The 18236-nt window shown below is 36.6% G+C and overlaps 1 long non-coding RNA gene across 4 annotated transcripts in view; it reads right to left on the bottom strand.

Annotated features, from left to right (window-relative positions):
* LOC117203454 (uncharacterized) overlaps window positions 1-18236 on the bottom strand; it is a 56014-nt gene that overhangs the window by 34096 nt on the left and 3682 nt on the right. For all 4 annotated transcript variants that reach the window (XR_007473287.1, XR_007473286.1, XR_004486227.2 and 1 more), the window contains exon 2: window positions 12390-12489. This is a non-coding gene — a long non-coding RNA (uncharacterized LOC117203454). The remainder of the gene's footprint in view (window positions 1-12389; window positions 12490-18236) is intronic.

Here is an 18236-nt window from a genome sequence, read left to right as displayed (position 1 = left end):
ATATTCTTGCCTCCTTTATTAAAGATAAGGTGATCCTATATGCATGAGTTTTTCTCTGGGCTTTCTAACCTGCTCCATTGATTTATATTTCTGTTTCTGTGCTAGTACCATATTGTCTTGATTACTGTAGCTTTGTAGTATAGTCTGAAGTCCAGGAGCCTGATTCCTCCAGCTCAGTTTTTCTTTCTCAAGATTGCTTTGGCTATTTGGGGTCTTTTGTGTTTCCTTACAAATTGTGCAATTTTTTGTTCTATTTCTGTGAAAAATGCCATTGGTAGTTTGATAGGTATTGCATTGAATCTGTAGATTGCTTTGGGTAGTATAATCGTTTTCACAATGTTGATTCTTCCAATCCAAGAACATGGTATATCTCTCCATCTGTTTGTATCATCTTAGTTTCTTTCATCAGTGTCTTATAGTTTTGTCTCCTTAGGTAGGTTTATTACTAGGTATTTTATTCTTTTTGTTGCAATGGTAAATGAGAGTGTTTCCTTAATTTCCCTTTCAGATTTTTCATCATTAGTGTATAGCAATGCAAGAGATTTCTGTACATTAATATTGTATCCTGCTACTCTACCAAATTCATTGATTAGCTCTAGTAGTTTTCTGGTGGCATCTTGAGGTTTCTCTATGTATAGTATCATGTCATTTGCAAACAGTGACAGTTTTACTTCTTATTTTCCAATTTGTATTCCTTTTATTTCTTTTTCTTCTCTGACTGCTGTGGCTAGAACTTCCAAAACTATTTTGAATAATAGTGGTGAGAGTGGGCAACCTTGTCTTGTTCTTGATCTTAGTGTAAATGGTTTCAGCTTTTCACCATTGAGAATGATGTTGGCTGTGGGTCTGTCATATATGGCCTTTATTATGTTGAGGTAAGTTCCCTCTATGCCTACTTTCTGGAGAATTTTTATCATAAATGGGTGTTGAATTGTGTCGAAAGCTTTTTCTGCATCTATTGAGATTATCATATGGTTTTTCTCCTTCAGTTTGTTAATATGGTGTATCACATTGATTAACTGACTTGTGTATATTGAAGAATCCTTGCATTCCTGGGATAAACCCCACTTGATCATGGTGTATGAGCCTTTTAATGTGCTGTTGTGTTCCTTTTGCTAGTATGTTGTTGAGGATTTTTGCATCAATGTTCATCAGTGATATTGTCCTGTAGTTTTCTTTTTTTGTGACATCTTTGTTTGGTTTTAGTATCAGGGTGATGGTGGCCTCATAGAATGAGTTTGGGACTGTTCCTCCCTCTGCTATATTTTGGAAGAGTTTGAGAAGGATAGGTGTTTTCTCTTCTCTAAATATTTGATAGAATTCGCCTGTGAAGCCATCTGATCCTGGGCTTTTGTTTGTTGGAAGATTTTTTTTTTTTTTTTTTTTTGCGGTATGCGGGCCTCTCACTGTTGTGGCTTCTCCCATTGTGGAGCACAGGCTCTGGACGCGCAGGCTCAGCGGCCATGGCTCACGGGCCCAGCCGCTCCGTAGCATGTGGGATCCTCCCGGACCGGGGCATGAACCCGTGTCCCCTGCATCGGCAGGCGGACTCTCAACCACTGCGCCACCAGGGAAGCCCTGTTGGAAGATTTTTAATCACAGTTTCAATTTCAGTGCTTGTGATCGGTCTGTTTATATTTTCTATTTCTTCCAGTTCAGTCTCTGAAGGTTGTGCTTTTCTAAGAATTTGTCCATTTCTTCCAGGTTGCCCATTTTATTGGCATATAGTTGCTTGTAGTAATCTCTCAAGATTCTTTGTATTTCTGCAGTGTCAGTTGTTACTTCTCCTTTTTCATTTCTACTTCTGTTGATTTGAGTCTTCTCCCTTTTTTTTTCTTGATGAGTCTGGCTAATGGTTTATCAATTTTGTTTATCTTCTCAAAGAACCAGCTTTTAGTTTTATTGATGTTTGCTATTGTTTCCTTCATTTCATTTTCGTTTATTTCTGATCTGATCTTTATGATTTCTTTCCTTCTGCTAACTTTGGGGTTTTTTTTGTTGTTGTTGTTCTTCTTCTTTTTCTAATTGCTTTATGTGTAAGGTTAGGTTGTTTACTTTAGATTTTTCTTGTTTCTTGAGGTAAGATTGTATTGCTATAAACTTCCCTCCTAGAACTGCTTTTGCTGCATCCCATAGGTTTTGGGTCAAATCACTGTCATTTGTTTCTAGGTATTTTTTGATTTCCTCTTTGATTTCTTTAGCGATGTCTTGGTTATTTAGTAGCGTATTGTTTAGCCTCTGTGTGTGTGTATTTTTTACAGTTTTTTTTCCTGTAATTGATATCTAGTCTCATGGTGCTGTGGTCGGAAAAGATACCTGATATGAATTCAATTTTCTTAAATTTACCAAGGCTTGATTTGTGTCCCTAGGTATGATCTATCCTGGAGAATGTTCCATGAGCACTTGAGAAGAAAGTGTATTCTGTTGTTTTTCGATGGAATGTCCTATAAATATCAATTAAGTCCATCTTGCTTAATGTGTCATTTAAAGCTTATGTTTCCTTACTTATTTTCATTTTGGATGATCTGTCCATTGGTGAAAGTGGGGTGTTAAAGTCCCCTACTGTGATTGTGTTACTGTCGATTTCCCTTTTATGGCTGTTAACATTTGCCTTATGTATTGAGGTGCTCCTATGTTGGGTGCATAAATATTTATAATTGTTATATCTTCTTCTTGGATTGATCCCTTGATCATTATGTACTGTCCTTCTCTGTCTCTTGTAATAGTCTTTATTTTAAAGTCCATTTTGTCTGATATGAGAATTGCTACTCCAGCTTTCTTTTGATTTCCATTTGCATGGAATATCTTTTTCTATCCCCTCACTTTCAGTCTGCATGTGTGCCTAGGTCTGAAGTGGGTCTCTTGTAGACAGCATATATATGGGTCTTGTTTTTGTATCCATTTAGCCAGTCTATGTCTTTTGGTTGGAGCATTTAATCCATTTACATTTAAGATAATTATCAATATATATGTTCCTATTACCATTTTCTTAATTGTTTTGGGTTTGTTATTGTAGGTCTTTTCCTTCTCTTGTTTCCTGCCTAGAGAAGTTCCTTTAGCATTTGTTGTAAAGCTGGTTTGTTGGTGCTGAATTCTCTTAGCTCTTGCTTGTCCATAAAGGTTTCAATTTCTCCATTGAATCTGAATGAGATCCTTGCTGGGTAGAGTAATCTTGGTTGTAGGTTTTTCCCTTTCATCACTTTAAATATGTCCTGCCACTCCCTTCTGGCTTGTAGAGTTTCTGCTGAAAGATCAGCTGTTAACCTTATGGAGATTCCCTTGTATGTTATTTGTTGCTTTCCCCATGGTGTTTTTAATATTTTTTCTTTGTATTTAATTTTTGATAGTTTGATTAATGTGTGTCTTGGCATGTTTTTCCTTAGATTTATCCTGTGTGTAACTCTCTGCGCTTCCTGAACTTGATTGACTATTTCCTTTCCCATGTTAGGGAAGTTTTCAACTATAATCTCTTAAAATATTTTCTCAGACCCTTTCTTTTTCTCTTCTTCTTCTGGGACCCCTATAATTCGAATGTTGATATGTTTAATGTTGTCCCGGAGGTCTCTGAGACTGTCCTCAATTCTTTTCATTCTTTTTTCTTTATTCTGCTCTGTGGTAGTTATTTCCACTATTTTATCTTCCAGGTCACTTATCTGTTCTTCTGCCTCATTTATTCTGCTATTGATTCCTTCTAGAGGATTTATAATTTCATTTATCGCATTGTTCATCATTGTTTGTTTGCTCTTTAGTTCTTGTAGGTCCTTGTTAAACATTTCTTTTAATTTCTCCATTCCATTTCCAAGATTTTGGATCATCTTTACTATCATTACTCTTAATTCTTTTTCAGGTAGGCTGCCTATTTCTTCTTCATTTTTTTGGTCTGGTGGGTTTTTACCTTGCTCCTTCATCTGCTGCTTATTTCTCTGTCTTCTAATTTTGCTTATCTTACTGTGTTTGGGGTCTCCTTTTCACAGGGTGCAGGTTCATAGTTCCCATTGTTTTTGGTGTCTGCCCCCAGTGGGTAAGGTTAGTTCTGGGGCTTATGTAGGTTTCCTGGTGGAGGGGACATTTGATCCAGCAATTCCACTCCTGGGTAGATATCTTAATAAATCCCATACTTAGACCAGCTGGCAATGGATTTTGGAATGTAGTCTGCAGTCTTCCAGTCCCTCAATGACCTGGATGCCAGAGGCCCACGGTTCTGCAGTCATCCTCAGGAGTCTCTCACAGGCCACATATCAAGCAAACCTCAATCCTCTTGGACACCTGGCCCCCAAAAAACTCAGAGTCATAGTGAGGTGGGGCCTCTCCCAGGAGCACGGTCAGATGGCGGGAAAGTGGATCCAGTGCAGAAGTTGTGCTGGCATGGAACTGCCAAACCACAGCCAGACAGTCCAGGCAACGAACTCTCATCACACCATTTGTCATGTGATTCTCCTCTTTCTGCCCTCCACCCCCACCCCATCTCCTTGTCCTGTGTCATTTACTCTCATAGTACCTCCATGAGACACAGGGGCTGGGGGGAGGGGGGAGGTAGAAAGAGAAGGTAACTAAAGCATGGAGAGTTCAAGAGTACTGGCCAAAATTACATAGTTCAGGTCTCCCAAGTCCAGAAGGAGATGTCTTCATCCTATGTGGGTCAGGTTATGGATCACCCTCAGCTAAGGAAGTATGTGCTCTTTCTTAGATGTCATGACCACACAGGGTAAACAGGCTTGAAACATCTTAGGAGGCAGTAGGGCCACATGTATCATCCATCCTCAGGTTGCCTGGATTACTTGGAACTTGTTGGTGGTCATTTGTTCATCTCAAGAGGTCCATAAACAACAAAAATTATACCCAACAGAGGAAGTTGTTTTTAATGGGTTGGAGTGAGGCACTGATGTCTCTGTTTATTCCAAGTTTCCCTAGTGGTTTGATGGCTTGTGAATCACTGCTGTAGTCTCGATTCTTTTTTTTTAATTAATTAATTTATTTATTTATGGCTGTGTTGGGTCTTTGTTTCTGTGCGAGGGCTTTCTCTAGTTGTGGCAAGCAGGGGCCACTCTTCATCGCGGTGCGCGGGCCTCTCACTATCGTGGCCTCTCTTGTTGCGGAGCACAGGCTCCAGACGCGCAGGCTCAGTAATTGTGACTCAGGGGCCCAGCTGCTCCACGGCATGTGGGATCTTCCCATACCAAGGCTTGAACCCGTGTCCCCTGCATTGGCAGGCAGATTCTCAACCAGTGTGCCACCAGGGAAGCCCTGTAGTCTCGATTCTTGCTACCTAAAGTGCAGTAGTCAGACCACCATCAGAGACATCATCTGAGAGCTTGCTAGATATGCAGAATCTTGAGCCCCATCTTTAGACCTGCATTTAAGATCCCTAGATGAGTAATATTTTAAGTTTGAGAAGCACTGACTTAGAGGAAGTGGTTCTCAACTTTGGCTGCACATTGAAATCACGTGAGAGCTCTAAAATCTATTGATGGCTGGGTCCCACTACAGAAGAACCTAGCTTAATTCATTGGTTTCAGGTGTGGCCTGTTGGGGATGATTTTTAAAATATTCCCCAGGTGATTCTAATGTTCAGTCAAGCACTGATCAAGAAATCGGGACCTAAAAGCTGTAGTCCCCTCAAATCCCAGAGGGGCTGGACTGTTGTAGGAGTCATTATGATCCTGGAACAGAACAGAATGCCCAGATCACAGAACCAGAGAGAGAGAGAGAGAGAGAGAGAGAGAGAGAGAGAGAGAATGTAAAGACTCCATCTGGTCCACCTTCTTCCTCCTACAGCCTCTGCTTTCCCTATTAGAAATTGTGAATTTCATTTAAGAAGCGTGTCAGCAGAGAATCAGATAGTAGTAAAGGTGCTCTGGGTTTTTATTTCTAGCGCTGCCAGCTCTGAGTGAATCACTCAGTCCTGAACTCACAACCATTTTGAATTTGTTTCTTCAGCTGAAAAATGGAGATGATGGTATCAACAAATGTTATCAATGACATAAACAGTGCTCTGCTAATTCTATACAAGGCATTTAAAAATCTAATCCATGGGATGGCTTTTTTAAATGACCACCTCTATAACGTATTTATAACATACTCAATTTAGAAAATGAGAATAAAAATATAAACCCCTCAATTTATGGAATATGCCAGTTTCCCAGTTCACGGCATGTATGTGAACACCCTGGAATACAGAGGGGCTGGACATATACGTTGTTCTCTATCCCTGTATCTCTACAATCCCAATCATACTTTACACTCACACTCTAGATATTCTTTCTCCCCTCTCTATGTTGGTTTCTACTTTCCTAGTCAGCAATTGCTAAAAAAGAAAAGTAAGAAAGCCTAGGACAACAGAACTGCCCAAAGCTTGCTTCGTTTTTACAAGAATATTGTGCCCCATTAGTTGGAAAATACAGTAGCTTAATTTTGTATTTTAATCAATGTCACCATCATACTTGTACCTATGCTAACAAGGAAATATTATGAACTTGAATTTTGTTTCTACTTTCACCAAAACTGGGTATTTGGATCCAGGAATATTAGAAATTCTACTCAGATATTTTAGATCTCAGGCAGAAGTTTCTAATATTACTTTTCAGATGAAGAAACTAAAACTTAGAGGAGTAAAAAAAAAAAAAGAAAACAACGAAAGCTGAGAGGGGTAAAATGTCTTTTGCATGTGGAAGGACAATGTTTTTCCCTCATTGTCCCCTGATGGGAAATTGGATTGTTTCCAATCTCTGCCTATTATAAGTAACACTGCTGTGAACATTCACATATAAGTCTTTGTGTATACATATATTTATGTTTTTCTTGGATGGGTATATAGGAATAGAATTGCTGGGCCCAATGGTAAGTTTATGTTTAATTTTTTAAGAAAATGCCAAACTGTTTTCTAAAGTGGCTGCACAATTTCATATTCCCACCAGCAAAATATGAGGGTTCTAGTTTCTCCCTTTCCTCACCAGCCAACCCTTGGTATCATCAATCCTTTTTATGATAGTCATTCTAGTGGCTGTGTAGTGACATCTCATTGTTGTTTTCACTTGCATTTCCCTAAAAGCTAATGTTGTGAAGCATCTTTTATGTACATATTAGCCACTGTATGTTTTCTTTGGTTAAAGGTCTATTCAAATATTTCATTCATTTAAAAAACTGGATTATTTGTTTTCTTATTATAAAATTTGTAAAAAACAAATTGTAAGAGTTCTTTATATATTCAGATATAAGTCCTCTATCAGATATATGATTTACAAATATTTTCTCCCAGTCTGTGGCTTGTCTTTTCATTTCCTTAATGGTGTCTTTTAAAGAGCAGTTGTTTTTAATTTTTATGAAGTCAAATTTATTCATTTTTCTTTTATGTATCATGTTTTTCTTGTCATATCCAACAAATATTTATCCAATTCAAAGTCACAAAAGTTTATTCCTTGTCATCTTCTAGAAGTTTTACAGTTTTAGGTCTTATATTTAAACTTATAATCCATTTTCAGTTAAATTTTGCATATGGCATGAGGTAAGGATTTAAGCTTTGTTTTGTTTTGTTTTGTTTGCACATGGATATTGTCCCAGAACCATCTGTTGAAAACATGTCATTTCTCCCATTGAATTACCTTGGCATGCTTGTCAAAAATCAACTGACCATAAATGTAAGGGTTTATTCTTGGACTCAATTCTGTTTCATTGATCTATATGTCTATCCTTATGCCAGTACCACACTATTTTGATTACTGTTGCTTCATAAGTTTTAAAATCAAATAGTCCTCAATCTTTGTTCTTTTTCAAGGTCATCTTAACTATTCTAGGTCCTTTGAAATTCCATACAAATTTTAGGATCAGCTTGTCAATTTATACAAAAAAATCTTACTGGAACCTTAGTAGGGATTGCATTGAATCTATAGATCAAATTGGGAAGAATGGCCATTTTAACAATATTGAGTCTTCTAATCTATGAACATAGAATATCTCAATTTATTTAGATCTTCTTTCATTTCTTTCATAAATGCATGTCTTACACTTCTTTTGTTAAGTTTATTCCTATATATTTTATTCTTTCTGATGCTAATGGAATTGTTTTTTAAATTTTATTGTTGTACAATTCACTGCTAACATATAGAAATACAACTGATTTTTTTATATTGATCTTGCTAAACTTGTTTATTCCAGTAGTTTACTTATTTCTTTAGATTACTTAGGATTGTCTATATTCAGGAACATGCACACAAATAAAGTTTTAAGTCTTTCTTTCCAATATGCATGACTTAATTTTCTTGCTTCACTACACTAGTCAGAACCACAAGCACATACTGAAATGTGAGACATCTTTGCTTTTTTCTCAACCTTAGGGGAGAAAGCATCTTTGCGGGGGAAACATTGTCTTTCCTCAAAAAGTATGATTAAGCATGTAGATACCTTTTATCAGGTTGAGGCAGTTCCCTTCTATCCCTAGTGTGTTGAAAGTGTTTATCAATAATGGGTGTTGGATTTCATCAAATTCTTTTTCTGTGTCTACTGGCATGATAATCTGGTTTTTGTTGTTTATTTGATTAATATGGTATATTGCATTAACTGATTTGAGGGTACTAAACCTACATTCCTGGAACACAGTGTATAATCCTTTTTAAATACTGCTGGATTCAGTTTCCTAGTATTTCATTAAGAAATTTTGTGTATACATTCATGAGGAATAATTGCTCTGCAATTTTCTTGTGATGTGTTTGACTGATTTTGATACCTGGGTAATAGTGGTCTCATAAGTGCATTGGGAACTGTTTCTCTTTTATTTTCTGAAAACGTAGGGCTGGTAATCTTTCTTCATTAAATGTTAGGTAGAATTCACCAGGGAAGCCATCTGGGCCTGCACTTTTCCTTGTGAGAAGATTTTTAATTACCAATTCATTTTCTTTACTTGCTATTGTTCTAGTCAGATTTTCTATTTTCTCTTGACTTAGTTTTGTTATTTGCATCTTGATAAAAATTTCTCCATTTAAACTGTCTAATTTGTTGGCACAAAGTCATTCATAATATTCTCATAATACTTTTAGTTTCTATATGGTCAGTAATCATGCCCTATCTTTCATTCCTTATTTTGTGTTTTTTCTCTCCTTTCTTTCTTGATCAGAATAGCTAAAGGTTTATGAATTTTGTTGCTGATTTTTGAAATCAGTTTGTTGTTTCAAAGAAATGACCTTTGCTTTCACTGATTTTCTATACTTTTTTTTGGTTTTTATTTCATTAATGTTTGGCTTTGATCTTTATCATTTTCTTCTTTCTGCTTGCCTAGGGTTATCTGCTTTTTGTTTTAGTTTCCTTAGTTAAAAGCTTAGATTGTTGACTTGACACCTGTTGCTTTTCTAATATAGGCATTTAAAGCTATAAGTTTCCCTCTTAGCATTGCTTTAGCTGCAGTCCATAAATTTTTATATTCTTTTAAGCTTAAAATAATTTCTAATTTCCCTTGTGATTTCATTTTTGACCCATGGGTTATTTTATAGTGTGTTTTAAAATTTCCAAATATTTGGAGATCCCCTAAATTTCTTTCTATTGTTGATTTTTCTAATTTAATTCTATTGTGATCAGAGAAACATATTTTGAGTGGTTTCAATCCTTTTACATTTATGAAGAATAATTTATGAGCTTGTATTCTGTTGCTGTGGGTGAAGTGTTATATAGATATATTTTTATGTCAAGCTGGTTGATAGTGTTGTTCAAGCCTTCTATATCCTTACTGATTTTCTATTTTTTCCATCAATTATTAAAAGTAGGATACTGATATTTCCCAACAATTTGAATGGTCTATTTCTCCTTTCAATTCTATAACTTGTTGTTTCATGTATCTTGGGGCTCTGTTATTAGGTGTATTAGTTTCCTGGGCTGTCATAACAAATTATCAAAAACTAAGTGGCTTAAAACAACAGAAATTTATTCTCTCACAGTTCTGGAAGCTAGAAGTCCAAAATCAGACTTGGCAGAGCCAATATTCCCACTGCAGACTCTAGGGATGAACCCTACCTTGCCTCTTCAAGCCTCTAGTGCCCCCACATGTTTCTTAGCTTGGGCACAGCATAACTCGTATCACTGCCTTGGCAGTCACATGGTCTTCTTCCTTATTCATTTATGTATTCCTTCTCCTCTTCTTATAACACCATCAGTCATTGGATTTAGGTCCCTCCCCCTACCCCATTCCAGTATGATCTTAAATAATTACATCTGCAAAGACTCTGTTTCCAAGTAAGGTCACATTCTGAGGTTCTGGGTGGACCTGAATTTTGGGGAAGATACTATTCAACCCACTTCAGTATGAATACGTTTATAATTGTTGTATCTTTCAGATATATATTGATGCTTTTATCATAATGAAATGTCCCCCTTTGTCTCTAGCAATATTTCTAAAAATCTAATTTGTGTTTTATAAGCTTCATAAAATCAATTAAAAGGCATTATATTGTAGCACTATTTACAATAGCCAGGACATGGAAGCGACCTAAGTGTCTGTCCATCGACAGATGAAGGGATAAAGAAGATGTGGCACATATATACAATGGAATATTACTCAGCCATAAAAAGAAATGAAATTGAGTTATTTGTAGTGAAGTGGATGGACCTAGAGTTTGTCATACAGAGTGAAGTAATTCAGAAAGAGAAAAACAAATACTGTATGCTAACACATATATATGGAATCTAAAAAAAAATGTTCTGAAGAACTTAGGGGCAGGATAGGAATAAAGATGCAAACGCAGAGAATATAGACTTGAGGACACGGGGAGGGGGAAGGGTAACCTGAGATAAAGTGAGAAAGTGACATTGACATATATACACTACCAAATGTAAAGAGCTAGTGGGAAGCAGCCGCATAGCACAAGGAGATCAGCTTGGTGCTTTGTGACCACCTAGAGGGATGGGATAAAGGAGGGTGGGAGGGAGACGCAAGAGGGAGGGGATATGGGGATATATGTATACATATAGCTGATTCACTTTGTTATCAGCAGAAACTAACATAACATTGTAAAGCAATTATGCTCTAAAAAAGATGTTAAAAGAAATAAAAAATTTTTTAAAAAGAGGCATTCTATATCCTTTCATATTCTAGAAGAGATTATTATATATATTATGAAACTCACTTATTCCCTGAAAACCTTAAAGAAAAACTAAGTAGAAAATCTGCCTACTAACTTTTTAATAACATTTATAACTTCTATCATGAATAGTCATCTATTTGAGTTTTTTCTTAACTTCTTGAGTCAATCTTGGCAATTCAGAGGTAGTACAGTACAGTGTAGTGTTTCTCAATAGAAGTTCTATCTACATTTTGGATGGGTCAATTCTTTATTGTTCAGGACCATCCTCACACTACAGGACATTTAACATTTTGGGTCTTTATTCACTAAATGCCAGTAACTTTCCTCAGTCTTTATAAACACTAAATCACACCCCCTATGCATTTCCATATGTTCCTTGGGGAGTCATGTGAGAACCAAAGACATAGTAGTTTAGAAAGTAGACTACAGAGCCAGACTTCTTGGGTTTGAGTACAAGCTCTGACGCTACTGAACAAAACTTAATTAAGTTACTTGACATCTCTGTATCTCAGTTTCTTTATCTGTAAAATCAGAATAGTAATGATACCTATTTAATTATTATTGTGATGATTAGATTGACAGATGTAAAGTTCTTAAAACAATGGTACATAGTAAGTGTTTGATATTAGCAAGTATTATTCCACAAATTTGTCATCTCAACAAGTTTTTATGTGACAGGGTATTTTTGAAATATTAAGTTTTTTTCACCTATTAGTTCATTTTTTTCCTTATCCCTCCTCCCATACTCCTTTTAAGCAGCTAGGCAGTTGCGAGCTTGTTGTTTTAGGGAAGGGATAAACCAGGGTAGTAAACAGAAAAAAAGAAGTCTTCTTGAACTTGATTTCTAAAAATGTAAGCCATTATGGAAATAGAGAAGGTTCCATATATAGATAAAATATTGGGGAGAAACAAACTGGAAAGAACTAGACTCAATCTCACCTCGCTAGAACCCCACCCTGAGCTACACCAAGACTAGAAAGAAATTCCCCCAGACTAAGGAAGAAGAGGATATTGTGGGGAAGTAATAAGAATATAGACATTGATAAATCCCCAAAAGACAGGCCCTGTATCCTGATTCACAGAGTACCAGGGAAGTAGTAAAAATCCACACAAATATGAGTAACCTAAGGCAGGGGAAAAGAGAAGCTGTACTCTGAGCCTTGCGGTAGTCACATGATATCAGAGAAGAAATGACTGGGAGGGGAGATTATGCTGACCAGGCTTTAAAGAGGCTTGCATTTAGTACCCCTGCATGGCAGTGAGGAGCAGAATTATGCCCATGCTCCTACATGTGACGTGGATGTAACAGGGAGAGAGCCACCATACCTGAAAGGACTAGGCAGACAGGAATGAAGACATCTCAGTCGCAGATAGTATGGATCAATGACTGAGGACCAGACTGAATGATGGACATCTCAGAAGATACCTGTGTGAACAGATAACATTAAGGACCAGGTGAGTATCTTCCCCTCACCCATTCCTTGGAAACACAAAGACCACCTCCCACCTCCTCACCCCTCTACCTGTCCCCTTCCTTGACTCAAAGGAAGAAATTCCAAACTGGCTGAGATCAGGTTTCCATCCTCTCCAATAAGCTAGGGCTTCAAGAAGAAAATGAGATGAATTATAGAAAAATAAACTTACATTTCCTGTGTAACTGTGTTGTGGACAGATCAATACTCATACCTTAGCATAGTGTTGTTCATATTATTCTCTTTAAGTGTTTAGAGCTATGTATCTATTGATCTATATATCCCTGTCTTACTTTTGTTTGTATTTTCTTTCTTTTCTTTTTTTTTAGTAGGTTTGTCAAGGTTTGACCATTTTATTGGCATTTTTCAAAAATTCAGCTCTTGGATTAACCTACAGTCTATTTTTCCTGTCTCTTAAAAGTCGCTAAAGGTTTTATCTTTACTATTTTTTCTCCTATATTCCTTTCAGTTGTGTTTTAGTTGTTCTTTTTCTAATTTCTTGACTTGAAAGTTCATTTCTTTCATTTTTAAAATAAAAATACTTACTCTAATGAATTAGCTTCTGACTTAGGGGGATACTGTTTTCTGGAATTTGAAAGTTACGTAGAATTAAAATATATGATACAATGGTGTGAAAGTCAGGAGGAGAGTAAAGGAGTCAAAGTGTTCTAAGATCCTTCCCTCATCTAAGTAGAAGTTAAAAGTGCCAACTAACATGAGTCTTTGATAAATCAAGGATGTATGTTATCATTTATAGGATAACCAATATTAAAAGAAACCCAAATTAAAGGAAAAAATGAAATATAAAATATATTAAAAAGAAGGCAAAAAGGAAAAAAATACAGAGTAAGTGGGAGAAATAGAAAGTACATAGTATAATGGTAGGTGTAACAGAAATATATCAGTAATTATATTAATTCTTAATGGCCAGATTTTTTAAAAATGAAGAGTGTCAGACTGGATGAGAAAATAAAACCCAACTATATGCTGTTTAAAAGAGACATCTAAAATTAAAAATACAGAAAAGCTGAAAGTAAAAGAATGAAAAAAACATACCAAACAAACATGAACCCCCCAATCCCCCCCAAAAGCTGGTGTAGCTATATTATTAGCAGATAAAACTGACTTTAAGGTAACAAATATTACTTGAGATAAAGAAAGTAAATCCATAATAATAAAAGGTAAAATTCACCAGAAGAGTTAGTAATTCAAAATTTAAATATATCTAATAACACAGCTTCAAAATATAAGAAGCAAACATTGCAAAAAAGTACAAGAAATAGACAAATCCACAATCAGAATGAAAGATTTTAAAACACCTTTTGTAATTGGTAGAAAAAGCAGATGAAATACCAGTAAGACAATAAATGATTTGAACAACCAAATTAAATGTGTTAGACAAGGATACATTATATTAAAGTATAACAACAACAACCCTAGAATCTCAGCAGTTTGAACACACATTGTGTTTAACACAAACAACACTGTGCGTATCACATTGTGCGTACCTTTCAATTTAGCAATTTCATTCTTAGATATGTAATCTAAAGAAATTTACACATGAGCACCAGGAAAAATGTATAACATATTCATAGTATAATTGTTTGTAATAAAAAAAAATCAGAGACATCCTAAATGTCCATTCATGGGACAATGGATAAATTGTGCTTTATTCAAACAATGAAATATTATACAGCAGTATAAATTTATGAAATACAGCTATATGAAAAGATAAATAAATCATAGAAACAAAATATTTTGTGAAAAATCTAGACACAGAAAACTATATATGATATAATACTATTTTTATAAAGCTCAAAACTAGGCAAACTAAACATAATAATGTTTATAGATCCATACATTTGTAATAAAACTACTATCAAGGGACTTTCCTGGTGGCGCAGTTGTTGGGATGCCACACTCCCAATGCAGGGGGCCCGGGTTAGATCCCTGGGCAGGGAACTAGATCCCACATGCATGCTGCGGCTAGGGGCTCACATGCCACAACTAAGGAGCCTGCCTGCTACAACTAAGACCTGGTGCAACCAAGTAAACAAATACATAAATAAATATTTTTTTTAAAAAGCTACTATCAAAATGTACGGGAAGAGGTGACAAAGTTTAGGGAAGCCCTATACATATTCTTTTGTATGCATGTTATTATATTAAATGCATTAAATTTAGAGAAGCAAGTTGGTGATCTATTTCTGTAACATAAGACTGTAGTCTCGGGCTTCCCTGGTGGCGCAGTGGTTGAGAGTCCGCCTGCCGATGCAGGGGACACGGATTCGTGCCTCGGTCCGGGAGGATCCCACATGCCGCAGAGCGGCTGGGCCCGTGAGCCATGGCCGCTGAGCCTGCGCGTCCAAAGCCTGTGCTCCACAACGGGAGAGGCCACAACAGTGAGAGGCCCGCGTAACGCAAAAAAAAACCTGTAGTCTTATACATTCATATACACATATCGATTTCATTTATTTCATTCTCTGCAATTGCTAGAGAAAGAACCTAAGGATATGTAACAAATGTTTAAGAAAGATAACCCCAGGAAAGTGGAATAAAAAGAGTGTGGCCAGCTTCCCTTGTGGCGCAGTGGTTGAGAGTCCGCCTGCCGATGCAGGGGACACAGGTTCGTGCCCCGGTCCGGGAAGATCCCACATGCCGCAGAGCGGCTGGGCCCGTGAGCCATGGCCGCTGAGCCTGCGCGTCCGGAGCTTGTGCTCCGCAACGGGAGAGGCCACAACAGTGACAGGCCCGCGTACAGAAGAAAAAAAAAAAAAGTGGACAGTTTAAGAAACCTCTGGGACAACATCAAGAGTACTAACATTTGCATTATAAGTATCCCAGAAGATGAGAGAAAGGGGCAGAGAACATATTTGAAGACATAATAGCTGAAAACTCCCCTAATCTGAGAAAAGAAACAGACATCCAGGTCCAGGAAGCACAGAGAGTCTCAAAGAGGATCAACCCAAACAGGACCACACTAAGACACACTGTAATTAAAATGGCAAAAACTAAATACAAAGAGAGAATAAAAGCAGCATGGGAAAAGTAACAAGTTATACACAAGGAAATTGCCATAAGGATACCAGTTGACTTTTCAGCAGAAACTCTGCAGGCCAGAAGGGAGTGGCACAATACATTTAAACTGATGGAAAGGAAAAGCCTACAACCAAGAATACTCTGACCAGTAGGCTTTCACTCACATCTGATGGAGAGATCAAAAGCTTTACAGACATGCAAAAACTAAGAGTTCAGCACCACCAAACCAGGTTTACAAGAAATGTTAAAGGGACTTCTCTTAAGTGAAAAAGAAAAGGCCTAGAAACATGACAATTACAAAAGTAAAGATCTCATTAGTAAAGGTAGTAAATCAGCCATGTATAAAACTAATAGGAAGGTTAAAAGACAAAGTAGTAAAATCATTTGCAGTAAGTAGTTAAGGGATACACAAAACAAAAAGATGTAAAATATGATGTCAAAAACAGGACACATGGGTGGGGGGAGTAAAATTGTAGGGTTGTTAAAATTCATTTGAACTTAGGAGGTCAGCCATCTAAAACAATCATAGATGATAGACAGATAGATGACAGATAGATATGTAGGTAGATAGGGTAGACAGAGATCGATTGCTATGTAAATTGTGGGGAATATAGTCAATAACTATGCAATATTTCTGTATGGTGACATATTATAACTAGACTTATTGTGGTGATCATTTTTAAATGTACAGAAATACCAAATCACTATGTTGTGTAACAGGAACTAATGTAGTGTTATAGGTCAATTATTCTTCAAAACCAAATAAACTCTTAGAAAAAGAGATCTGATTTCTGGTTACCGGAGGTGGCAGTGGGGGGAGGGGGAATTTGATAAAGGTGGTCAGAAGGTACAAACTTCCAATTATAAGATAAATAAGTACTAGGGTATAATATACAACATGATAAATATAATTAACACCACTGTATGTTATACATGAAAGTTGTTACCAGAGTAAATCCTAAACTCTCATCACAGAAAAACTTTTTTCTATATTTTAAAATTTTGTGTCTATGTGAAATGATGGATGTTCACTAAACTTATTGTGATAATCATTTCATGATGTATGAAAGCCAAATCATTATGCTGTATACCTTAAATTTACACAGTGCTGTTTATCAATTATATCTCGGTACAACTGGAAGAAAAAAAGAGAGAGACCCCATAAATCTCCCTAGCCCCTTCCACCAGTAAGGAACACAGTGAGAAATCAGTTGTCAGTCATGTGCAACCAGGAAGAGGGTCTTACCATAATCCATCCATGACGGCACCCTGCTCTCAGAATTCTAGCCCCTAGACTGTCAGAAATAAATGTTTATTATTTAAGAAAAATATCAATTGGTCATATTTGTGTGGGTCTATTTCTGGATTCTATTCTGTTCCACTGGTCTATGTGTCTATGCTTTCACCAATACCACAGTCTTCATTACTGTAGCTTTATAATAGTCTTAAAATCAGATTGTTTGATTTCTTCAACTTTGCTATTCATTTGCAAAATATTTTTGCTATTCTGGTTCTTTTACCTTTCCTTATAACTTCATTATTTTTTTTAATTTTAAAAAAATTTTATTTATTTTTTGGTTGCGGTGGGTCTTCGTTGCTGTGAGCGGCTTTCTCTAGTTGCAGAGAGCGGGGTCTACTCTGCGTTGCGGTGCACGGGCTTCTCATTGCAGTGGCTTCTCTTGTTGCAGAGCATGGGCTTCAGATGCTCGGAGTCGTGGCACATGGCTCAGTAGTTGTGACACACAGGCTTAGCTGCTCTGCAGCATGTGGGATTTTCCCAGACCAGGGATCGAGCCGGTGCTCCCTGCATTGGCAGGCAGATTCTTAACCACTGCACCACGAGGGAAGTCCCCTCCTTATATCTTTAGAATCAACTATATCTACAAAAATTCTGCTGGGTTTTATTATTGCAATTGCATTAAATGCATATATCAATTTAAGGAGAATTGACATCTTAATTATACTGATTCTTTTAATCCATGAACACAGTATGAACATTCTTTGATTTCTTTCAACAGTGTTTCATAGTTTTCAGCATATAGATCCTGCACATGTTTATTTAGGTTTAGACAGTACCTAAGTATTACACTTGTGGGGGACAGGAGCAGGTCAGTTTCCAGTTGTTCGCTGCTAGTGTAGAAATATGATTTATTTTGTATGTTAACCTTTTATCCTGCAACCTCCTAAATTCACTTATTAGCACTAAGAGTTTTACTAGACAATTATGTCACCTGAAAATAGGGACAATTTTATTCCTTCCTTTCCAATCAAAATGCCTTTTATTTCTTTTTCTTCCTTACTACAATTGCTAGGACTTCTAGTGAAATATGAAATAGGAGTAGTGAAAACATAATCTTTGTGTGGTTCCTAATCTTGGGGGTTGGAGACATTCAGTCTTTTACCATTTAGTATGATGTTAGTTCTAGGTCTTGTAGATGCCTTTTATCAGATTCCCTGTTACTCCTAGTTCACTGAGTTGTTTTGTTTTGTATTAAACATTGATATGAAGACAGTTACATCCTTTCTGAAACTTAATGTACACATTCCATTTGTTCGCTGTCTGTAAAAGTGCAACATTTTTTAAGATAGAAAAGCATAGATAAATAGTGCCATCTCTTGGAGAGACTACCAAGACCACATCAAATGGTACTGTCCATCCTCA

This window comes from Orcinus orca, chromosome 1 (genome assembly GCF_937001465.1).
Source record: "Orcinus orca chromosome 1, mOrcOrc1.1, whole genome shotgun sequence".
In the NCBI taxonomy this organism is placed as follows: domain Eukaryota; kingdom Metazoa; phylum Chordata; class Mammalia; order Artiodactyla; family Delphinidae; genus Orcinus; species Orcinus orca.
This window is presented reverse-complemented; position numbering and strand designations above follow the sequence as displayed.